Here is a 24556-nt window from a genome sequence, read left to right as displayed (position 1 = left end):
ACTCCTCAGTCATTCTGGTTGCAATATTTTATCCTCTCTCAGGATAGAAATGAAGAAGTCCAGACCAGGCTGTCTTTCTTCTAGCCATGTTTTCCCAGGGAATAGGACTGATCTTTTCTAGTCATAGCCTTCAAATCTGGAATATTTATTCTATGAATTTGCAGACTTTTAATTACTCATCAATCCTGTTTGAATTACATTATAAAAAATTTTCAACTTTTTAAGCTTTCTTCTTTCACTGAATAAAAGCATTAACCCCCCCCCCTCTTTTTTTTTCATTTAAACATTGGAAATACGGCATAATTCTCAAGTGGAATGAATACATTAAAAATCCTGTGTGTGTAATTAAACAGTCTTAGTGTCCCTAGATTTCTCTGTCATTTCTGGCACCTGGCATTCCTTTTTTTTAAGAGGTTTTCAATTGTGTACTGTAATACTTTTAGAATAATGAGAATTCAGATTCACCCAAAGCCAAACATCAGTTTTTTTGGCCAGTAAAGCATGCATGGTTAGCTGATGGCTTTCAGAGGGGCTGACAAAAAGCCTTAGATAATGCACTGAGCACGGTACTGTTTAAGGCCATCACAATGTACTGTAATTATTGTGGCAGGCTCCTTCCTGTCTAGAATATCTCCCTGAACAGTTGGTAGTGCATCTTGGGGTTGACAGGTGGCTAGATTCCCCTCTGTGTTAGTAAGGACATCAGATGTTGCCAGGAGAATTTAAAGCAACATGCTCAAAGTCTTAGCTCCTGAGTTGTTCTGATTTTCCCCGTAGCTCTGCACAATATGCATTTCTTAGGCACGTGCAAAGCATATGCATTTTCCTGGACTCCCTACCACACCAAGGCACATTCTCCAATTTGCTGGTTGCCCCCCGGGAGCCATACTAACCATGTCCCCTGACAGCTCTGAAGCCATGTTTTATGCAAAGATACGAGCAGCTGGCCACCAAGCCCCAGAGAATCTGGAGGTTTTGTGTTCCAAAGCTTCTTCTTTGCCTTCTTTTCCCTTCCCTCCTGCCTTCTAGGCATGTGATCTTTTCCCCAGCACTCCCTGCTGCCTGCATTCACTGCATGTGCTCCACACTTTTTCCAGGCCAAGGCATCAGTGAGCCCATGGGTTGGCATCAGAGCCATGTCTAGCATTTAGTAGGTCCTCTTGGCTGAGCCTCTGTTCAAACTTTCTAAAGAAGGAGCATATCAGCAGGGATTAAATCTGTAGAAGTATTCCCGCACAGTGAAAAGAGTATAAGATTTGGAGGGCAGGGTCTGCTGTAAGGTTTAAACCAGAGAATGTATGTAAAATTCTAAAATAAGGGAGCATTTGGTGAATGAGATTGGGACCTGGGAGAGATGTCTCAGATCTTCAGCCCACCCTACTTCTTACTATCTCTATCCTTATGCCTCAGTTGCTTCATTGGCAAAATAGAAATAATAATAGCTCTGACATCAAAGCGTGATGAAGATTCAATTAATTAATAAATATAAAGCACCCTTAAAATAGTGCCTAGCACATAAGTTACATATAGTACATGATCAATAAAAGGTAAAGTAGGGTACATGGGTGTTCAATGGTAGAATGCGTGCCTTCCATGTGGGAGACCTGGGTTCGATTCCCAGTCTGTGCACTACCACCACCCCCCAAAAAAGGTAAAGCAGTAATAGTAGTAATATCAAGTTATTGTAGGTATTAATATTATTAATACATAATAACATAATAATTATATTATTACTAGACACTAGAGTATTATTAGGCACCTCACCAATTCACCAGCTCCTGTTATAGCTTAATTACTTTAGTAAATCTAGGATAGGTCATTGTAGATATAGAAAACAAACTAAAAGTTTTGTATCTTATTACAGTAATATTTCTGGTGGGAAAGTGCCTTGTTCTGTCACACCAAGGACAAAGATGCCCTTGTATCTTCCTTGGTAAGCCAAATAGCATAGAATTCACGATATAGAGTATAGCTAAATATGGCAAAGAGAACTTATTTCTGCCCCCAGTAATAGGGGAACTAAGTCTAGAAGATAGGCTTTCTGGTGTGTTTGAATAATCCTGAGGCAAAGGGGGGAGTTTTTTGCCCGAAGTCATCACAATATTAAGAAAGTTACTTTCCTATTCTGACCAAGTTCAGGAAAAACTGAAAGTCACTGTGGTGGATTGAACTGGGTGCCCCAGTTTGGACATGTTCTTGGTCTCAGTCGGAATTCTGGTGGGTGTGGACTTATGTAAATGAGATCTCTTCAAAATGCTACTTCAGTTGATGTGTGGCCCCCCTGAATCAGGTGGGGCTCTCCTCTGAACTCCTGGAGTCCTTTATAAGTAAAGTGAAGGTCAGAGGGAGAAAGAAGCCAGGAGAGGCCACCATGTACATTGTCATGTGACAGAAAGGCCAAGGACCACGGGTCCCCAGCAGCCAGCCCCAGAATGCCATAGTCTTCAGGAAGAAAGCATCACCTTGATTTGGGACTTCTCCTAGCCAGTGCATTCCATTCTTTAAGTCAACCCACTGTAGGGTATTTGTTTTCACAGCCAGGAAACCAAAACAGCCATTCTATAAGCTGGAAGTTTGGCTTTTAAAAACAAAATAGTGGCAAAATTACTGCTCGGTGAGTAGGGGATCAGCTTTCTGAAATGTTGAACAATAGTAAGAAAACCTCCTAAACTGGAAGAGACTGGAAGTGCAATGGGGCTGGTTTCTAGAAGTCTGTTTGGACCTTGGGCATTTCCTTCCCATTGCTTTGTAACGGGAGGCCTGCAGCAGACTCTTTTTCGAGACCCTGTTATCTTGCACCTGCTTTGGGAACTGTGCTATTTACTGCCAACGGCACTCACGCATTCCAACAACTGCTCTCATTAATTAGGCGTTAAACGCACTTAAGGCATGAGCCCTACACCAGGCCGGGGTCAGTCATAGTTAGGCTTCCTCTTAGGAAAGAAACATGATGCTAATCAGAATGGAATCTGCCTCAAATAAAAGTTTGTGTGGTTCAGTTCAAGGACTGGCTGAGGTTTGAGCTGCCTCTGATTTCTTCTGGCCTTTAGAGAGAAGATAGAGATGCACTACCATCTCCTATTTATCATTTTCAATGGGAACTGTGTGGGCAGCTTCCATTACACCAGGCCAAATTTAGACGAATGAAAAGGTCAACTAAGTAATTATTGATTTTATATGTGTACATAAATTAGAGCATGGAGTCCTTTAGTCACTGCTAAAAATAAGCCTTCTCTGGATTGGGTTGAGGAGGTAGAGGGCCTAAGTAACAAGGATAAAGCTATAGCTCTGATGGTGAATCTGTACATTGGATAACTATTTCCTTATGGATGTCATGATGATCCAAGACTAATGTAAAAAATCAGCAAATGGAGCATTTTGGAGATCCGTGAGAGGACTGAACAAGGCAAGCCAGAACCATTCCTACTCTTTAATCATAAAGATGATATTGGCCATAATCCTTTTAGCAACAAGCTTTTCTCAAGCAGAAGTGACTTATGAATGCTATTCTGAGGAGAACTAGTCAATATATTAGTTTTCTTTTAATTATGCAGCTGCAGTGGCAAGTCATGCATGAGTTTTATGGAGCTTTGCGAATTTGCCATCGGTTCTGGGAAGCAGAGAATTTATTCATATACTGTGGAGCAATTTGCTCTGGTTAGAAAAGAGAAACCATACCCTTCTATCTTAAAAATGAAGAGCTTGTATTTGAGTGGGAAATTCCAAGAATCTAATAATCAAATCAGCCAAGGCTGTTAATTAAAATTGATGAGTATTAAGTATTTATGTAACACTATAGAATGTTGTACTGCTGGAAAATTACCAACTGCCTGCAGTTTGCAACTGTTAACATGCTTACAATGGGGAAAACATGGTGCTAAAAGAAGAAAGTATTTTCATACCAAACATGTTGCATTTGGGGTGAATATTGCATTATAAGTTCTAGAAGTCAGTCCAGCTAAATTACATGTCTATCTTAATTTTGTTTAGATATGAGTGGTTCAAAGCCAATTTATGCATTATGTGTGCCTCTTAAATTCTAGGTTACAGTAATTCTGTCTCTTCTTGGTTAGTACTTCCTGTAATGCTGAGAAGCAAATGTCTTGTTCAAGCTTAACTCAGTGTTCCTTAGAAGCAGACTCAAAGAAATAGATTGCTACACTCTGCTTGCTTTAATAGGCCACAACAATTTCCAAATTGAAGAAATGAAAATTGGCATGTCAAGGAAGAGGAGAGGCTGAGTGGGAGGGTGGTGGCCTGGCATATGGAAACAGTAATTTCCAGAACTACCCGATCCTTGTGTATAGATTCAGCTCTTCTCCAAGCTCAAGGACTCATCCTGACCTTAGCTTTGGGGATCAGAACCAAGTCAATCTTGCTACCTATTCAGATGTGATCTTGCACTCCAGCGTGCACAAAAGGACTTCTCTCCCATGTGCAGAAGATCCAGTCTCCACTTTGTATCCTATTCCTGGTAACTGGGTCTTTGTCTTATTTTTGTAGCTTTTAATCTGTCTAATACCCTGGTCCTTTTAGAGCTGATGTCTTACATTGCCAGTCCCTTACCCAAAGTTAAGAGGTCTACAAACTTCCCTTTGTTCATCTCCTGATGGACTGACTGGGCAGTGGCCACTTCTGAATTCTTCACCTCATCCTCTGAACAACTAATGGGAACCTACCCTCCACCCCTGCTCCTTCGAGCTGGCTATCCCTCCCATTTCCTCATGTCAACTAATAGCCTGGACTAACAGCCATGTTTATCCTTATGTTCTTCCAAAATTACACATCCAATATGTAGCCGAGTGCCAGATTCATAGTAGACATTCAATACATTTTTGGTGAATGAATGAATACATTTGACCTGAGAGCCAGGACTTCCTTTTAGTACTTTGCTGGCAAAGTTGCTCTACTCAGAAACTTTCTACCCCAGAGGTTTCTAGATATGCACTTATTTGACTTTTCCCAGGCTACCTTGCTCTCCCATGAGCTGGGACTCAATACCAAAATATCATGCATCTTAGGTAAGTGAGTGACATTGGTAGAATGTGTCTTCATTGCCTCACTCTTTTTCCCCTGCTTTCTTCCTGGCCTGCTTCTAGTTGCATTTTCTCCAGGGCTTCCTTCTCCTCCCTCAGAAACTTCAGGAAGATTTTCATTTCGTGAAATGAGTTCATACCAGAGTGTCAATGACTAATACTTCCTGATGGTTAGCCACAGAGCCTCAAGGTCTAGCCTCTGTGTTGTAGTAAAAGGAGCCAAGAGGAACTTCAACCTTATGTGTCGCAGGGATGTTTTTAGAAACAGAGATATTTAGGTATTTAACCTGAAGGTGAATCATCTTAAAAAGGTCACAGCAGCTAGTTTCACATATATGTGTGTGTGCGATGTGTAAAAAGCAGGATACATCTATGTTGTGAAATCAAGAATGGATGATGGTCTGCTTGGAGCAGGAGTGAGTCCACTGTTATTGTAAGTCAAAGCATAGCTCTCCTCCAGCCCCAAAGGCCAGCCGGGACAGGGATGGCAGGGAGAGCCTGGCCACGGTGGGTGGTGTGAGATCAAGGCAGCAGTGGACGCTTAGTTTGTGACTTTTCTTACTCAAGCAGGAGTATCAATCCAGGCTGAAGCTCACCAAGAACATATTCCCAGCTGGGCTTCCTCTCATGGTTCTGTTGCTATTTACCATTTCTCCTGTGTAAGTGGGGATTCTCAAGGCTAGCTTCTCCAGCTCGCTTGAACCTTGTGGTTGCCTCCCTGGGCCAGTTATAGTTATCCCATGCCTCTTGCTGAAAGTTGACTTAAAAAAAGGCATGTGTGGTGTAACTCTGGCTCATTCATTTACAGGTCAGCCTTTCAGGGTAAGGAGAGGGATTCTTGGAAAGGCTTTCTCTTTTCTAAGAAAGGAGGATAGAGTCTGTATTGTTCCCCTGGAAGTTCTTGTGTCAGGATGTAATGCCGGGAACTTCAGCCACAGATTTTCCCTGGCCTGAGGTTGAAGCCAGAGCCAGGATGCTGAATTCTTCATGACAAGATTCTCTAACAACTGAATCAATCAATTCTGGAGCTCTTCTACTCCGAATCTTCCTTTTTTTGTTATTTTTTTTCTTTCTTTTTAAGAAAATTTGAGTCAGGTTCTGATACTTGCATCCAAATTCATCCTTACTGAGACATAGAGGCTACTCTGGCTTATTCACAAATGGAAAAAAGCAAATCTTTGTTAAGATTCAAGTACAACTTTTGAATTAGATTGGTTCCAACTATACAGTGGCTGCTCAGGCTTATGTTTTCTAGGAAAATTGTGTCATTTTCTTTGTTAATCCTTGTGGGGAAACTAGGAAAATATTCTAATTTTCATCACAAAATACGTATACCATCATTGCAACATGTGTTCCCAGCAGTTTCCTTTGAATTAGTATTTAGATTAAAATAAGATGGAGTCAGGTGAAGCCCCAAATGCAATGCAGCATATCACGTAGACATGGGCATACACTCCACGTGGGCCACACGCTGGCAAGATTGGCAGGCTTTTCCCCACCACAGACAGGGGGACTCCACATCATGGGCTGGATTCCCACCCCAGAAATCCTGCGGTGACATTGGCACTGTCAAACATGTTGAATCACATATCCAATGGTGAAAAAGTCTCTGTCAAGGCTTGGCTTCTAAGAATGCGATGCGATAATAGATTGAATGTGCTTCACAAATTATCATGTGCTGGACACACGGAAGGCATCATTGTTGGGACTGTTGGGAAGACATAAAATCCCTGGTTGGGTTTTTGGATAGCTGAAGTAGCCTTGATTTAAGCAAGGGATACAGAATCATTTCTTTTCTAGCTGATGGCTCAGGTAATGACTTATGGGATTCTCTCTTTGACAAGAGAATCAAATGCTTTATCTGAATTAACAAAGGGCAACCAGGAAGGTAGATGGCCCAGCTCCGAGTCAGGGATGGGTTGAAGTTATTGTCTGCTGGTACATCTGTATACTCGGTTCACAATCCCATTGCATCGTGTCATGTCTGATACAGTCTAATGATGCAATGTGACTAATGTAATTGGAAGTGAAGTGTACTACAGCAACATGTCAAGTTGGAAATTTTGAGAAGAGAAATAGTCTTCTCTCTAGATCATGATTTGGTTATTTCTCTAAGCTGGAGGGCTCTGTTTTCAGAGTAGAGAGTTTTCTGTGTTGACCTTCTGGCCAAGGGCATCTATCAGGAGGGCTAGCCTTTCTCAAGAGTGCTGACACTGGGCACATCAGCTGGCACTTCATCAACTGACCTCCACCTGCCTTTCACATCAGCCCGCCTCACCTTTTACCCACAACAAGGCATTCAGAGGTGTGTGCCATAAAGCTCCGATTGCTCAGAAAATTAAAAACAGTCTATCAATTTCACAAAGGTTTAGGAAAGGTATGCCCAGAGGGGAACCAGTCTCCAAAGAGGAAATTTAAGGCTCAAAGTGGTTGAACAAAGACAATGCCATTTGAGTATGTGCATCATTTTCCAAAGAGATAGCTAACATAGATGCACAGCTTTCCATATATTTGTTAAACTCAGCAAGAAATTTCTTTATAGGCTTCCCTATGCATAGCAGGGTGGGTAATCTTCATGACCCTGTCTCATTAGCAAGTATGAGTGTTGGGAAAGCACTCTGTGGCTTGATTTAGTGGAGACATCCAGTGCCTTCTGCCCCAGTTAGGCCATAGCACTCATTCACTCTCCCTCTCTCCCTTCCCCCTTCCCTATCTAAATTTGGAAGATGTGTGTAAGTGTTAAGAGTCATAGTGAAGCTCTGGTGCAAGTCTAACTAACACAAGGTCTTGATCAATGGTCTATGGAACCTGCAGGGAAATGGACAAGATGGAGCTGCTCTGTTGAAGCAGGTGTGGGCATGGTACCTGGACCCCACCTACCACCTTCCCACTTCAGTTTGAAAACCACTGCCCTAAAGGTTAGAATTAGAGAACACAGAATTTTAAAGGTGGGAGATCTTTCACTTTCTTCTGTGCAGTGGTAGAAATGAGCCAAGAGAAGATCAAGAGTGTCCTAAGAGCACCAGATTGACTTAGTCCCTCTGCTTCCCAGTAGGTGGCTGTTTTCACTGGACTGTCAATATTTAGGACACTTTCACCTTCCTTTCTGTGCAGATCTGCTTTTGCAGTGGGTCACTGAGGTTGCAGGATGAAGCCCGTTCCTTTCCAGGGACTCACCCCCATTCTTGGCCCCTTTCCTCTCTTGCATCCTCTCCATCAAAAGGCACAACTGCAGATATAGAGGGTTAACAGATCCACTTTATGGCTCTCTACAGAATTGTGACACAAATGGAGTTTGCCAATCACTTCCACTGGCCTCCCATTTTGCATCATTTTTCTCTTTGTGACCCACCTCTCTGTATTCTCTCTCCCTGACCACACCTGCCTCCTCCAGTCCTTTCCTTCTCTGGGCTGCACCTACTCACCATGCTAGTTTGCATTCCTTTCATCTTGGCCCTTTCCTGACCTTATCTTTGCATCCCCCTCTACTCCATTAAATTCTCCCTCTCCCGTGTACCATTTTATTGGACCCTGCCCTTTGCTCAGTGATAGCTAGCTAATATGAAAAACTAATCTGTTTTAATGTTTTAATGGGCTACCACTCGCTAGCCACTGCTAGCAACTTAATGAGATTTTGAGTTTCACATGTCTCATCACAGGTCCCTCAATCCAATTACAAACTCTGTGAGAGGGAAGCACCGATTTCTACTTCTTCTTTAACTCCCATAGCAGCTAAATAGAGCTGGACCACGAATGTTCTATAATGATGTTTGTTGAATGAATTAAAGGAGTATAGAAGTAGGTGGATAGACTGGGTGGAGAGGAAAAATACAAATAAATACTATAACAACGTTTTTTATTTTGTTTTGAGTCAATGCCAGTACAATGTGTTGGCAAGAGAAAATGGCAAGTCCTTTCTAAAAAGTAGTTTGAGAACAAAACTCAACCCAAACCATCAATAAGGCTTGCTTCAACCGAAACAACAGTGACTACCACAGCAGCAACAAAAATGATAATGTTACAAATCAACTACTTAGGCCTAAAACTCATCCTTAAATCAAAGGTTTCTGGTGGACCTCCCACTGTCTTCTGGGAAGAAGATTGCCTTTTAAAATTCAAAGCAAAAAATATATACAAAATACCTATTTTGCATGTATTTATTAGAGTCCTTGGGTGCTTCAGACACACAGTAGCTGCAGGTTTGGTAAATATAATTTCTGCATATCAAACTTCTAGGAAATGAAGGGTCTAGAGCAGCACTGCCTGATAGAACTTTCTGTGATGGAAATGTTCTACTCTGCAGTGTTCGAAACTAGCCACAGGTGGTTACTAAAAACTTGAAATATGTCTTGTGTGACTAAGTAACTGAAATTTTACTTTAATTTAATCTTAATTTAAATTTGAATGGCCACGTGTTTTTAAGGAGCTTTGTTATTTGAAGCATAGTCCCTGCATCAAGGGGTGGAGGTGGGGGTTAATAACTTGGAAGCTTGTTAGAAATGCAAAATCCCCAGCCCCGCCCAAGACCTACTGAATTTGCACTTTATTAAAAATGCCCAGGTGATTTCCATACATATTAACGTTGCTCTCCAGATCAGTGGTTTTCAACCCTGAGTGTTAGAATCATCTGGAGGAGTTTAAAACAATTCTGACACCTGGACCTCATCATGGCAGGGAGAAGCAAGCATCAGAATCAAAGTTAAGACCCACCAGTCTGAGGAAGGAATCCTTCCTATAATTTGCTTGAGGAACTTAAAAGTTTGCAGTAAACATGCAATAAAGAAATAAGCAGGATTCCAGTTGGCACTTAAAATTGGAAAACTTTACCCAAGTCACAAGTATGCACATTGTATTCAAATAGAGTATTAAGAATTGATGAACATGTTATTGTATCTAAAATATTCTCTTTACCAGTTGGAGTGAGTGAAGTTCTTAAGGTATGAAAAATGGCTAGTTTCAAACTGGGGTACCAGGTCTTTGTCTTGGGAGCTGTGGAGGTGAGTTTATGTAAAGTGAGTGCCCAGGCAGCCAAGGGAGGTTACCTGTTACAGGAACCCAGGATGGTTCACTCAAAGGCTAGTTGAGCATACTGAGTTTAATACCTGAAAAAAAAAAATAGGAAAGAGGGTGGTTTATTTTCTTAGCTGCTAAAACAAATATCTTACAAAGGGTTGGTTTAATGACAGGAATTTATTGGCTCATGTTTCAGAGGCTAAAGCCTTACCTTCTCCCAGGGTTAGTACCTTCTGGCTGGCTGGCAACTCTCACTGTTCCTTGGCTTTTCTATTGTGGCAATGCACATGGTGGCATCTTCTTTCTCTTCTGGGTCCCTCTCCTTTCTCCTCTGGACTCTGCTGACTTCCAGCTTCTGGCTGCTCCCTGTGCCTTCTTTCTGGGTGGCCTTCTTTATATGGCCAACAGTAATAGGATGAAGACCCATCCTGATTTGGTTGGTCACGCCTTAACTAAAAATAGCATCTTCAAAAGGTCCTGTTTTCAGTGGGTTCACACCCACCAGATCAGGGTTTGGGAACTGAACCTACCCTTTGTGGGAGACATGATCCCATCCCCAGCAGGGGGATTTAAAGCGATTACGGGCAGATTGATGATTCCGTGGCCCTTGAAATAATTCTTCTGATCACATGAATTAAACACTCATCATGTACTATGACATGTGATCCAGAGAATTATGAATTTCTCAGATACCTAAAATACTCATTAAATAAGTCATAACTCCGGGCAGAGAGGAGCAGTGTAATTCTCTTCTTTTTTGGTAGGTCTGCAAATTTCAATGGGAAAGGTTGTGCCTTTTTTCTGAGAGGACTTGGATTTGGAAACTTTCATTCTTCTTTCTGTTTATAATTATCTAAGCTAACTGAGCTTTACAGCATTGTTGAAGGAATGTTTGGCGCCTTCTCCTGATGGACTATACATGGAAAAATAGGAAGGAACTATGGTCGTTGATGATGATTCTCTTCCTGATTTGTCCTTTTTTAATTAAGAAAGTTGTTTCATTATCATTTGTGTTTTAATTTTCCTTTTGTACTATACCCAATTTTTTTTTAAGTTAGTTGTGAAAATGGGAGTTGGAAATGTTAGTTTCAGAAAGGATCAGAATAAGCCTGGAAAGTGGGGGATATGACAGTTGGGAAGGGACTTATAAAATAAACAATCTGCCTAGTTAAGGGAGGGTCAAAAGGGGCATTCACGCTAATACAGGCTAAATTCAACAACTATTTATTGAATACTTGTAGGATCCAGACACTGTTTTAGGTGCTGGGGATACAGTGAGGAATAAAGTGGACATTCTCTCTGAGCTTAGTTGCTTACAGACTAGTCAGTAGGACACAGATGTTCAGCAAATACACATTTTAATAAATATCTACAAATTGTAATAAGGCTAATAAAGGAGAATTATAGAAAAGAGATCGAGAGAACTGGTCAATTTAGATATGGGCCAAAAGGATTAGAGAAAAGGATGGTGGGTCTTATTTAACAAGCAGACAGCCTCATCCAGCTTTGGATCCATCTAAGAAGGATGGAAAATTTTACTGTAAGCAATGGTCAGTTAAAGATGAAGACTAGATGTCCATTTATGGACTTGTCAAGGAAGAATTAACAATAAAATGCATCGTCAAGCTCCCTACTCGAACACAAGCACAAAACAACACTCTTGGTCAAAGTCTAAAGAGAAGGTCAATGCCGAGAAAAGTATCATGAAGCAGGGAGCAAAAGAACTTTTTGGCCCATGATGAAGCTCGAATCCAAGTAAAATTCATGGAAGCAGAAGCAAACATGATGCACCACTGAGGCAAACTGCATAAGTCAGAAAGAAGTGAAGTTCTCTTAGTTTCTTCCTGTTAGGATCAATGGCTGGTTTCCCTGGCCACATGGGCAGTTGAGGATGGGAGGCTTGATGTCTGCAGAAATACAGAAGTTCCCCCATGGTCCACAGCCTTCCCCCAGCCCTAAAAGATTCTTACTGAGAATAAAACCAGAGTCATAGTCCATTGGAGATGTGGGACTGGAGTGTGTATCTGTTCTAGCTCCTCACAGATTTCTTCCTTGGACTCCAGACGACCCCCCGCTGGCAGAGCTCCTATGGGAGAGCCAATGTCTCTGCTCCTTAAACATCCAACTCTCAGGCTTGGCTTATTTATCCCTGACTTGTTCTGTTACCTGGAAACTTACTCACAGCTTATGTGAAGTTCGGTTCCATCTACAGGTATCAGAAGCACATCAGGACCTGCTGTCATTAGTGTCTGCACACCCTAAATTTTCCTCCAGGGTCCCTCTCCTCTACGGAATCTTCCCCTCTCGACAAATGAATCTCTGTCTAGTTCTGTGAGTACCTCATGGACATTCTGGGCTCTTCACTTTGTTCAAATGCCCTTTTTTTAGCTTCTCTAACTCATATCAATCCTTTAAGACCCAGCTTGAACTCCAGCTCCTATGAGAAGTCTCCCTAAGACTTTTAGTTCATATGTAACACACCATTCTAAACACTAATGTATTTGGCATGTTGAATAAGGAGGGCTCATGAGGCATAATCAGAAAGTCATTTACTTTTGTCTCCCAAAGACCCTGTCAATTTGTTCACTGATCTATTCCTTCATTCATTCACTCACTCAATAAATATTTCTTGAATGCCTACTATATGCCATGTATTATTCTAGAACCTGGGGATACAGTCATGAGCAAAACAGAAACATACCTACAAACACACAAACAATTATAGGGCTTATGATCTAGTGAAGGGGCAAACCAATAAAACAAGACACATAAGAACAAATTTAGCATGTTAGATGAGGATAACTGCTCAGATGAAAATAAAGCAGAAAGGGTGATATAAAATGTCAGCACTTTTAGGCAGGGTAATCATAAAAGTCTCATGGAGATAATTTGTGATTAAAGACCTCAGAGAAATGAGATTGCTAGCTAATAGACACCTGGTACAGGGCATCTTGGGCAGAGAGAACAGCAAATGCAAAGGCCCTGAGGTGGGACCTGTACTGTTATGAGGCGGCATAGGTACTCCCTGGGCTTGGTAGTATTTCAAACGGTCTCTTTCTCTCCTGGGGTATTCTGAGTGTTTTTAGAGTCTGTCCCCAGTTCCCTTGATGTGGGGAACACATTTCTCCTAGGTTGCTTATGGTTCTTTCTTTAATCCCCTGAATGCCATGATTGGTGTCACTTCAGCCTCCCAGGCAACTCCCTTGGGTAAATGTTAATGACTTCATGCTGGCAGTTTCTGGCATAACCTACATTTGGTCTGCAGGAAGCATACACATCCTTAGTGCCATCAGATTCTGGGAGCACAGGCGTGTTCTCATCAGGACCACTCCTTTACACTCTGTTCACTGACAGAACACTAGCCCGCCACTTGCTGACCTTTAGATCTTCCAGGCATCAGTTAGACATCATTCCAATGGCCCCCCAACCTTTTGGAGGAACATATTAAGTTCATGGGTGACTACAGTCCCATTAAAGCACCTTTGCATAGGATTGAGGTAAGAGGCACATACCCTCCACACCTTCGTTTTGGTGGGAAGGCAAGGAAGGTTATGACTCTTTTAATCATCAATTTCTTTTTTCAACTCTTCTCGTCTAAAGGTGAGAACAGCACAAGATCAAAAGATCAAAAAATAGTTTAATAACTTTCGTTTGCAAGTCTGGCTTGGTGTTCTCACACCTCATTTTATAATATGACATATATTTGGGGAGGGGGCTCAACTGAAACTGAGACTTTAATAGTACTATTTAATGTTGCAAGTATACACTTTGGTGCCTGCAGCCTAAAAGGGGGTGGTGACAAGTACCTTGTCAACTATAATACATGTCTTCTTTGACCTTCTGTGGCAATTACTGCCTCTAGCATTCATTAGGCACTTAAATATAGTTCTTTGAATTATTTATTTTTAATTAATGCTTAACTATAAAGTGATATATCAGTAAGTTATCCATATGTGTGCTTAAAATACTACCTATACTACTGAATAGCAATATGTGAAAATTCATTTTTTCGGTTTAATCTTTTTGATGTTTAATCTTTTTATACATACCTTCTTTGTCTAGTTTTCTAGTTCCTTGGACTCACAAATCACATGCTTTGTGAATGCCCAATATTTCTAGCGCAAAGTAGGTGTTAATGATGAGGATGTTGTGTTTTCTGGGCATATGAAATCTTTTGACTAAGTAGATGTAGGAGTGGAAGTCATACTTGACTCATATCACTAGACCCTCTTGTGTGTGATGGTGTGTACGTAAGATGCATAAAAAGTTTATTACTTTATGTAGCTTTGGTCCTATAGTTGCTTGCCTCTTAGATATTTTCCTGTAATTAGTGCAGGCTGCCAGCTGGTGGCAGTAGTTCTTCCCTCATGGCCTGTAATCAAGGCAAAAAAGTTAAAAGCTCTACTTCTGTGGTCTTTACCTTCAGGAAACCCGCCAGGTTTTCAATGAAGATCTGAGAAAGATCCCTTGTGGCTCTGACAGGAGAAGAGTAACAATTGTGAAATACAACCAAAGCCTTTTCCATAACAAAGTCCTACCCTTTAGGGAGAAAGACTTTATCAGAGCTTTATCCCAGTTGGGGAACAGTCATTCATCCCACTGTAGTATCCTCTAGTCTTCTTGTCTTCCTAAGTTGGGGAAAAATATAATCAACCTAGGTCAGACATTTAAGGAAATAGATTGAAAATGCTGTACGCAAGAAGGGAATAGAAAACAGAGAGGAAAGATCAATAATCCTGGAGAAGCACTTGTAAGGTCCACAGCCTCAAGACCCAAACTTTCTATAACACCAAGATTTAGTTAGACAATTATAGAAATTCTCCTTCCTCATACTTAACTCCCACACTGACAGGGCTCCGGTACAGCAATAGTGGGTTACAGTGGAAAGAGCTGCAAAGCCCAGACTCTCTGAGGAGGAGCATTTAGGGAAGCCCCAAGTCAAGAGGGAAAACAAAACCAAGAATATTAGAGGTATTTGTAGCTCTTGCACATACAACTATAGCAAATATTAAACACAGCCAAATTCTTAGTCAGATTACTATAAATCCTTACTCTAAAGTCCTATTTAGGTCTTCCTATTACCTGATACAATACATCTGCTTCCAACCAAAAATTTCAAGGCATGCCAAAAGGCAAGAAAAGCCCCATGTGAAGAGAAAAAGCCATCATCAAAACTAGATTCAGATATGGCACAAATGTGGGATTTATCAGACAGGATATTTACATAACTATGATGAATATGGTAAAGGCTTTAATGGAAAAAGAAGACAGCATGCAAGAACAAGTGGGTAATTATGTCAGATTGATTTATGTACCCCAAAGAAAGACATACCCTTAATCTTAATCCACATTCCTGTGGGTGTGAACTCATGTGTATAGAGCTGTTTTTGAAGATGTTATTTTTAAGTTAAGGTATGGCCCAACTAAAAGAGGGTAAGCCTTAATTCATATTATTGGAGGCCTTGTAAAGAGAAGAAACCAGAAACAAGGAGTCATAGAAAGCCACAGGAAGGAGCCAGAATCTGGAAGTCAGTGGAAACCAGAGAGAGAGAGAGAGACTGCCATGTGATGGGAGGCAGAGATGCAAATCAAGGAACCCCCCAAGGATTCTGGCAAACCAATGCCAGAATGCTACAGGCTTGGGGGAGAAAGCATTGTCTTGCTGATGCTTTGATTTGGGAACTCTGGCCTCAGAAACCATGGGTCAATACATTTCTGTTGGTTAAGCCAACCCATTCATAATATTGTAGTGTAAGTGAAGAGATGGCAATCAAAAGGAAATACTAGAAATAAAAAAAAATACATTGTAATCAAAATGAAGAATGCCTTTGATGGGCTCAATAGTAGAGGTGATATAGCTGAGGAAGGAATCAGTGCACTCAAAGATATGTTAATAGGAACTTCCAAAACTGAAGTGCAAAGAAAAAAGAGACTGAAACAAATATACAGAATAGACCATCCAAGAACTGTGGGATATACTTCGAAAAGGTATAACTTACCAAGGAGAAGAAAGAGAGCAGGAAAAAATATATTAAAGCAATAATGGCTGAGAACTTTCCAAAATTAATGACAGATATTGGGACCCCAAAGAAAAAAACATTGGGAGGCCACCATGTGTGTTGCCATATGACAGAAAAGACAAGGATCAAGGTCACTGACAGCCAGCTCAGGGTGCCACAGTCTTTGGGGCAGAAGCATCATCTCACTGGTTCTGCACTTCTCCTAACTGCAAAACTGTGAGCCAATAAATTCCTGTTGTTTAAGCCAATCCATTGCATGGTATTTGTGTTGCCAGCCAGGAAACTAAGTCACTAACCTAGAATTCTGTATCCTGCAAAATTATCCTTCGAATGTGAAGGAGAAACAAAGAACTTCTTCGGAAAACAAAACTGCCCTGCAAGACATGTTCACAGAATTTGTTCAAGCAAAACAAAAATGATTTAGGTCATTATGGATTTACATAAAGAGAGGAAGAACACCAGAGAAGGAATAAATGAAGCACCTATTCCCAAGTGAATAGAGCACAAGTGTCCCATCTTAGCATTACAAACCCATGTATATATTTGAGAATGATACTATTTTTAAAGGAATGGCGTATACTTTTGCACTTCTGCTGTATGGTAAAAAAGAAAACACTATACAATAGATTTGGTTTTTAATAACTTCAGAGTAGTGAACAGAAACTTTGGAACTGGTATAAAAATATTGAATTTGCAATTTAGGAAACCTGTGAATTCTACCTGTAACTGTATACATACATTGTTCTAGTTTGCTAGCTGCTGGAATGCAATATACCAGAAACAGAATGACTTTTAAAAAGGGGAATTTAATAAGTTGCTAGTTTACAATTCTATGGCTGAGAAAATGTCCCAATTAAACAAGTCTATAGAAACGTCCAATCAAAGACGTCTAGGTAAAGATATCTTGGTTCAAGAAGGCCGATGAAGTTCACGGTTTCTTTCTCAAGCGGAAGGGCACACGGTGAACACAGTCAGAGTTTCTCTCTCATGTGGAAAGGCACATGGTGAACATGGTCAGGGTTCCTCTCTCATCTGGAAGGGCACATGGCGAACACGGCATCATCTGCTAGCTTCTTCTCCTGGCTTCCTGTTTCATGAAGCTACCTGGGAGGCATTTTCCTTCTGCATCTCCAAAGGTCGCTAGCTGGTGGACTCTGCTTCGTGGTGCTACAACATTCTCTGCTCTTTCCAAATCTCCTTCATTCTCCAAAATGTTTCCTCTTTTATAGGACTCCAGAAACTTCTCAAGACCCACCCAAATGGATGGAGACATGTCGCCACCTAATCCAGCTTAACAACCATTCTTGATTAAATCACATCTCCAGGGAGATGATCTGATTACAGTTTCACACATACAGTATTGAATAGGGATTATTCTACCTTTATGAAAGGGGATTTAGATTAAAACATGGCTTTTCTAGGGTCCATATGTCCTCTCAAACCAGCACATACATTATTATACATGCAACTGTATGTATTATTCTAGTGACAAAAGATATAGGATAAGCATTTACTTAGTTGACGGCACAATTTAGGAAAGAGAATGCTTTGGCAAAGATAATGTACAAATGTACCCACTTTGTGAAACAGTATCACAAAGCATTACAGTTAAAGATTTTATATAGCAAATCTTCAAAGGGAATAAAATCTCAGGTAAAAAATTTGGTGTATTTTTCACACACATTTTTTGAGGTCCCTGTATGTGCAAGGTGATAGAGATAACCAAACTGATTAAGCCATGATTACGATGAGAAATTAATTGGATGTAGGTGCCATTTGGTATCTTCCACAATAACTGTTAGTGTTTTCAGTTACAGCTTAATCCACACCCTGCTGTATTGCTAGAGCATATTCAATTTTAGGCTTCCTGACAACAGGCGCAGACCACTGATCCAGGTGTCTGTAGACAGCTCCACTCTTGCCACAGTGCTGGCCACATAATAAGTGCACAATAAATGTTTGTTAAAATGGAAGCTTACAGGGTCTGCAAACCACAGCAGGCCATCTGGTCTGAAGGCCAAACCCAGCCCGTGGCCTGTTTTTGTTGGGCTCTGAAGCTGAGAATGGTTTGGACCTTTTTTTTTAAGAGGCTATAAAACACACACACAACACGTGTATGTGTGTGGTCGGCAAAGCCTAAAATATTTACTGCCCTGCCCTTTACAGAACACATTTGCTAACCCCTGCTTTATTAGGCTTCTCCTCATTTGCTCTTCCTGAATTTTGTCTCGGAGCGAGGTTTCCCCTCATATGAACTTTAGGCACTAAAGGTTTACTGGAGTGATCTTCCTTAGTTGACAGTGGTTTTGCTCCATCCTAGAAATAAGTGGCTGGCACACCCAGCCACTTCAAATGGCCTGTGCAAGCTACACCTGAATCCGCCAAAAGGTTTTGCCATTCTCTGGCTTCCTGGCAACAGCTTTACTTAATTTTGAAGGTGAAGGTCAATGCCAATAACATAACTCACCGATGTTCTGCCTGAGGCTACTCCTTGTTTAGAAGCTTCCCTTCACTGCATTCTCATCCTATCAGTTTTGGTCATGTTTCCTTTTTTATCAGTGTGTGCTCCTGTCCCCTCCATCAGGTAGACAACCAGAATTGTCCCTTGATGTGGGACCCTGGCTCATCCCTTTAGCACAACCACAGCTCACCAGCCATGGATACACACAGCCCCAACACGAGATCACGAAGTGGGTCAGAAAGGGCCCATAGCTCCTACAACACAGTAGATTTAAAAAGCAAATAGACGTTTAAAGGAATTATATGAAATGTATAAAAACATACAGCACGTAGGATTATAGTAAGTAGTTCTACGTGTGTGTGCTTTGAACCTTGAAGGACAGAGATTTCTTCTCTATTCCTTTCCCCTGATTTTACCACATGCTCAATAAATACTGATTAAAGGAGGAGAAGTGAAAAGTGTTTGCAAGAGCTTTGCGTTCTTCAAAAGTGTGGCACCATTAAGTACCAAATCTGATTAATTTGGTGTAATGTCTTGAGCTCTGTCCTGGGAAGCTACTTGTCAGTTCAAAATGCAAACTGATTAATATATAAATGCCATCATTTTGCATCTTCAAATCAGAATTCTGTGACAAAGGCCCCAAATATACAAGTGATGAATATTTAGACTTGAACTTTTCACTATAGCCAATGGGGAAAAAAAATTACTTTGCACACTGGGGTGTATTGCTGCATTTTTATGGGTCTCCAGAGAACTGCTGATTCAGGGAATATGCAAGTAACCTCCAACTCTTTTCAGAACTTGCCATTTAGTTCACTTTTATTATTTGTTTTTCTGCTAACCAAAGGTCAAATGTGTTATATTTGCACCATACCACCTATCTGGGAAAAGATTGCTCTCGAAGATCCCCGGGTCTCGATCTTAAGGGCACTTCTCCAGAGCAGCAGGGATGCCAGACCTTCCCTTTTTCCACAGTGATTTTGGCCTTGGGTTGGGATTCTGAGTGTATGAGCCCACCAGAACTCTGTTTTTTTACTCAGAGCTCTTATTTTTAAGGCCATCTATTAGGTTTTTGTTTGGGTTCTTCCCAAACCCTCCTTTACTCCACCAAACAATATTTCACTAAAGATAAAAGATGTAGATGTGGTGTGAAAAAAGGAGGGACTTTGTTTTTTATTGCGCCCCCCCCCCCCCCCCAGTGGCCTTATTTATGGCTTTCAGATGGTGGCAGGGATGTTTATATGAACCTTCCCCAAACTGCCTCCTGGGTCTGCAAATATCAGGCTGCACATTTTATGAGAATTGAACTTTTTTTTTTCCAGGCTGATCAGGGAGGGGGTGACTAAGATTTCCTGTTTTAGAGCTGCTGGAAATGAGACAAAAACTCTACTTAAGGATTTCAGTACCTGGTCCCAGCTGGCCTCTGGATGTGCAGACGTGCACAAGAGACACGGGTGTACATTCTCTCACACACATGCAGATGCCGAGAAAGGGGCATTCGCACAATTCATTTAATAAGCACACCCAGGACTTTCCACTGCAAATAAGACGGAAGCAAATTCCAAAATATTTCATAAAAGCTTTTCAAAGTTTCAGAACAAACCAAAACAATAATCTGATCTTGGGAAAAAGATTTAGTTCATTATTATTTCATCCAGATTTACCTGAGCATGTTGCGGGGGCCGGGGGTGTGTGTAATATATATATTTATTTTAAAAGGAAGAAGAAGAGAAAAAGAAAAAGTAAACAAACAGAAACCCAAACCCAACAAGGCGCCAATGTAACCTATTAAAGCCAGGAACTCTGCTGACATTCAAGATCAACAGCTTGTTGCCCCCTGCCTCCTCTTTCTCACCTGCTGAAAACAATTGTTCTCAAATGCAGCTGGAGCTTCCCCGCTGACCTGTGGCCGGCAGTCCTCACCAGGGCAAGGCCCAGTCCAGCCCCACGACATTGTCATCAGGGAACGCTGCTCCCCTGAACTCAACAGAGACGTGTTTCGGGGGCGGGGCCCAGGGAGAAGGTTTGAAAAGACTCCGGGTGGAGGCAGATGCAAAACCGCAAATTAAGTGATGTATCGGATTAGCCTTCTAGGCCCTGCCCAGCTGTCAAAGGCCAACCATAATGATGTGATTTTGATAGGGAGCAGGCTATTGCTCATATACAGCGGCACCCCCAAACATGTGCCTCGTCGTCAGGCCTGGCCTTTGTGCAGACGTTGAGCCAGCAGGTCATTAAAATGCAGTGCAGGCAGGACCGGCCCGAGGAACGTGGAGAAGGCGTGCTCGAAAGGAGAGTCAGAGTTTCCAATAACCACTTTCAGTTGGCAGAGCTCTGATTGGAACCATGTGACAATTTTAGGCGATGTACCATAGGCAGCCAATGCATTACATATGGCAATATGATTAATGGTATCAAATGCCTCTTTTTGGTAACACCCAAGAACACTCCGCCAGCCAACCGCTTGGAGGCCAAGGCAGTGCAAATCTGTTCCATGAATTTAAAGTCAGGCAGATGAGGTTAAATGAGAGAGGGCCAGATGCCAAGACAATGATTACAAAGTAAGTTGTTTCAAAAAAAGCGGAATGTTTTAAATCTGGTCTTGAACAAATCCCATCCAATCCCTTCCTACCCCAACCTATTTATTTCTTTGCCTCCCCCCCAGCCCCCCAGCCTGTTCCCCCGTTTCTGAATCCGAAAGCCCTAATAACGGCAAGTCTGGAAGACATTTCTGAAACCAGGCTGCCTTCCACTTGCCCAGAACGTCTTCCAACCCCAGGCAAATCCGCGTGTGACCGCGACTGGATCTTTTTCTTGGAATCCTGCGGCAGGGACAGCAGGGAAGATCAGCAGATGGGGTGGTGCAAGCCAGCGTCGGGAAATGGCCTCGTGACAGCAGGAGCAGCGGGGCTCAGCCTCTCACGCTCCCTGAAGTACGTGGAGGGTCTCTGCGCTCCTCCCCCTGCGGGGACCGCGGCTGTGGACTCTGCACCTCATTGCCAAGGACTGAGAAACCATCGCACACTCGGAGAGATTGGCAGAGGGAGTGAACTACTGGGGAGGGTTCTTAGCATGTGGAATTTTAACAATGAGGATGAAAGAGGGGAGATAAAGAATGGTCCTCATACCGTGTCCTGTTCTCTATGGCGTTCTCAATCAGCACGTACTAGGTACTCAGTATGTACTTGTAAAACACACAAGTTGGACAACAGCACACTCTCTGATGATTGCTAGTGGACATATGACCGTTTTGTCAAGGTTGTGAGTCACTGCCCTTTGGAAAGGATTTTATAAAAAGATCAACACATTTTGACTGAGGGGGCACCAGGCACTGAGTGCTCTGGCACGTGGGATAATTTATAATCTAGAAAATTTTTTTTATGTTTATGTGTTACAGATTGGTAGCTTGCCATTGTTTCCAATACAGCGAATTGATCGCTAATCCTGTGGTTTGTGGATTAGTTCCTCCCCCCTCCCCCCTTTTTTCATAAAATTGAATCTGGTTAGTTATTTGGGGATTAAATCTGTTACTCAGGGCTCAGTTTTCAAGCCATCAATTTGGTATGCTCTTTAGACTCAGTCTGAGAGTGCTAGACTGCACCTCTGGCAAAGCTGTTTTCCTGCAAAAACAAAGCAACTTAAAATGCAAAATGTGGGTAAGTAATGAAAGCACGCAGACAGATGAGAAAGGAAAGATGTGTTCAAAATAAGGGGAAAGGATCTTGAAAATGTGGCTGAACTCTAACATAAGTTAACTAGGCACTTGCATTAGGACTGAAGTCCTTGGAGACTGTGTTGTAGCTTAAAATTGAGATGGTTTTCCTTGGCTTGCTGTGTTGACGTTTTACAGCTGACATGCTGCCAGTCTGACATACTGCCTGTCTGAAGACTGAGTGACAGAGTGGGGTTGAGTCTAGCATGTTTGACTCTACCATAGAATGTTCTATACTGGTGTATTCTAGTGACTACCTCTCTTGAACACCACTGTTATTCATTACAAATGGTATAAAGGATGTAATATCAACCCACTCTTCACCTGTCCCCATCTTTAAAACAAATCCCAGGCAATTCTCTCCTCTGAAACATGATTATTTCTCCCATGTGAATCATGCTCACTTTTAAACAAAAGTTCACTTTTGCTACATATTCCTTGAAGGCCAGAGTGGAGCCCTCTACGGAACTGCTAGGATTAACAAATCAGTCTGCTGGTTATGCTGGGCAGGAGATTTTTCTTCTAATTTTTTACTGCAATGTAGAATTCCATGAGGGTAAACCATTGCATTGGTTTCCTTCTGCTGCTATAATAGATTACCACAAATTTGGTGGCCTAAAACAATTCAGATTTGTTTTCTTAAGGCTCTAGAGGTCAAGAGTCCAGAATCAGTTTTGCTTGGCTAAAATCCAAGGGATGGCAGGGCTGAGTTCCTTCTGGAGGCTCCAGGGGACATCCATCCCTTTGTCTTTTCCAGCTTCTAGGGGTCACCTGCCATCCTTGGCTCATGTCCCCCACCTCCATCTTCACGTTTCTAACTCTGCTTCCTTTGTCTCACCTTCTCTTCTGCTTCTGACCCGCCTCCCCTCCTTCTTATAAGGACCCTCGGCATTACATTGGGTCCACCGGGAAAACCCAGAAAAATCTCCCCATCTCAGAATCCTTAATTTTATCGCACCTGCCAATTTCTTTTTGCCATGCAAAGTAACATAGTCACAGTTTATAGGGATTAAAACATCTTTGGGGGACCATTATTTTGCTTACCACAATCATAATGAAAGAAAGAGAAAGGAAGGAAAAAAAGAAAACAAAACAAAATCATACAGCAAGGTTGTAGAGGAACACAAAGAAGCAGTCATCAGATCTCTGCTCAGCATTTCTACTAGGACGCTGCCCGCCCCACCCACATCCCTTGCTGTGAGCCCTAATGGCACACTCCGCTTACTTCATTCATAACATGACTGAGAGAAGGATTCATAACAAAGAGAATAATGCCACTAAATGAGTACTTACTCTGTGTCAATCTGTCACTCATGTCATTCACACAAAGGGTAGGTACTATTTTTATCTCAACTCTACCTGATAACAAAATGGAAGCCCAGAGAAGTTAAGTGACTTCCCCAAGGTAGCTAGTAAACTGGCAGAACAAACCAAGATCTGGACCCATGTCTGTGTAATTCCATAACCCCCAGACTTAATGCCTGTATTTTTTCTGCATCTTAAGTCTAACCAAGGAAAGGAGAAAAAGCTAAAAGGGGATAGAGAGAGGTTGTCAGAGAAATGACATTATTTCTGTTTTTTTTTCTCCCTCTTAAATCAGTTTGATATAAAGCTACCCTCCTTGAGGTCCTGTGTTTATCATTAACATCTCATCACTTGTCCCACTATTGCTTTCCTTTCTGTTGATGTTCCTTAACTTGGTCCCTAGTCCCAGCCTAAATGGGTTTAAATGACCAATTCCATGTGTCTCCTTGAGCCTAACTCGTATCCACTCTGGGTTGGAGGTACTAGACAGAATCTGTCTCCCTGGTGGCTAATGACTATGTCATTGCTAATTTTTTTTTTTCTGAAGGTAAAAACTCAACAGGACTTCCAAACTAGTGAGAGCCTAACCATTTATTAATTTGTATATTCAGAATTTTGTCTTTGGCCCTTAACTGTGCCAGTGTAGTTTTACTATTAAAAATGAAATAAAAAGAAACTCCAAAATGTAAAGAGAGAAGTTAGGTGAAACCATTAGTCCTGCCACAGACCAAAATCACCAGGAAAAAAACCAACAGAGTGAAATGCTTTCTGCTAACACCTGATGGAGGGAAGAATGACTTCAGGTAATCCTTACCCAGTTTTTATGCGCGTTGTTCTGCAGACCAGAGAAATTCTAATCTTTGAAGGATTCTAAATACAAGAGACATAACTATTTAGTAATGCAACCCATTCCATTAGTTAACATTTTCAGCAGTAAAGCAGTCACAACTTATACAGTGCAATAGAATTGACAGATGTCAGACCATGGTGAGGGAATACAATCGTTGCC

Source organism: Tamandua tetradactyla, chromosome 18 (genome assembly GCF_023851605.1).
Source record: "Tamandua tetradactyla isolate mTamTet1 chromosome 18, mTamTet1.pri, whole genome shotgun sequence".
NCBI classification, from domain to species: Eukaryota; Metazoa; Chordata; class Mammalia; order Pilosa; family Myrmecophagidae; genus Tamandua; species Tamandua tetradactyla.
The sequence above is the reverse complement of the archived record's forward strand: the minus strand, read 5'-3'. Positions refer to the sequence as shown.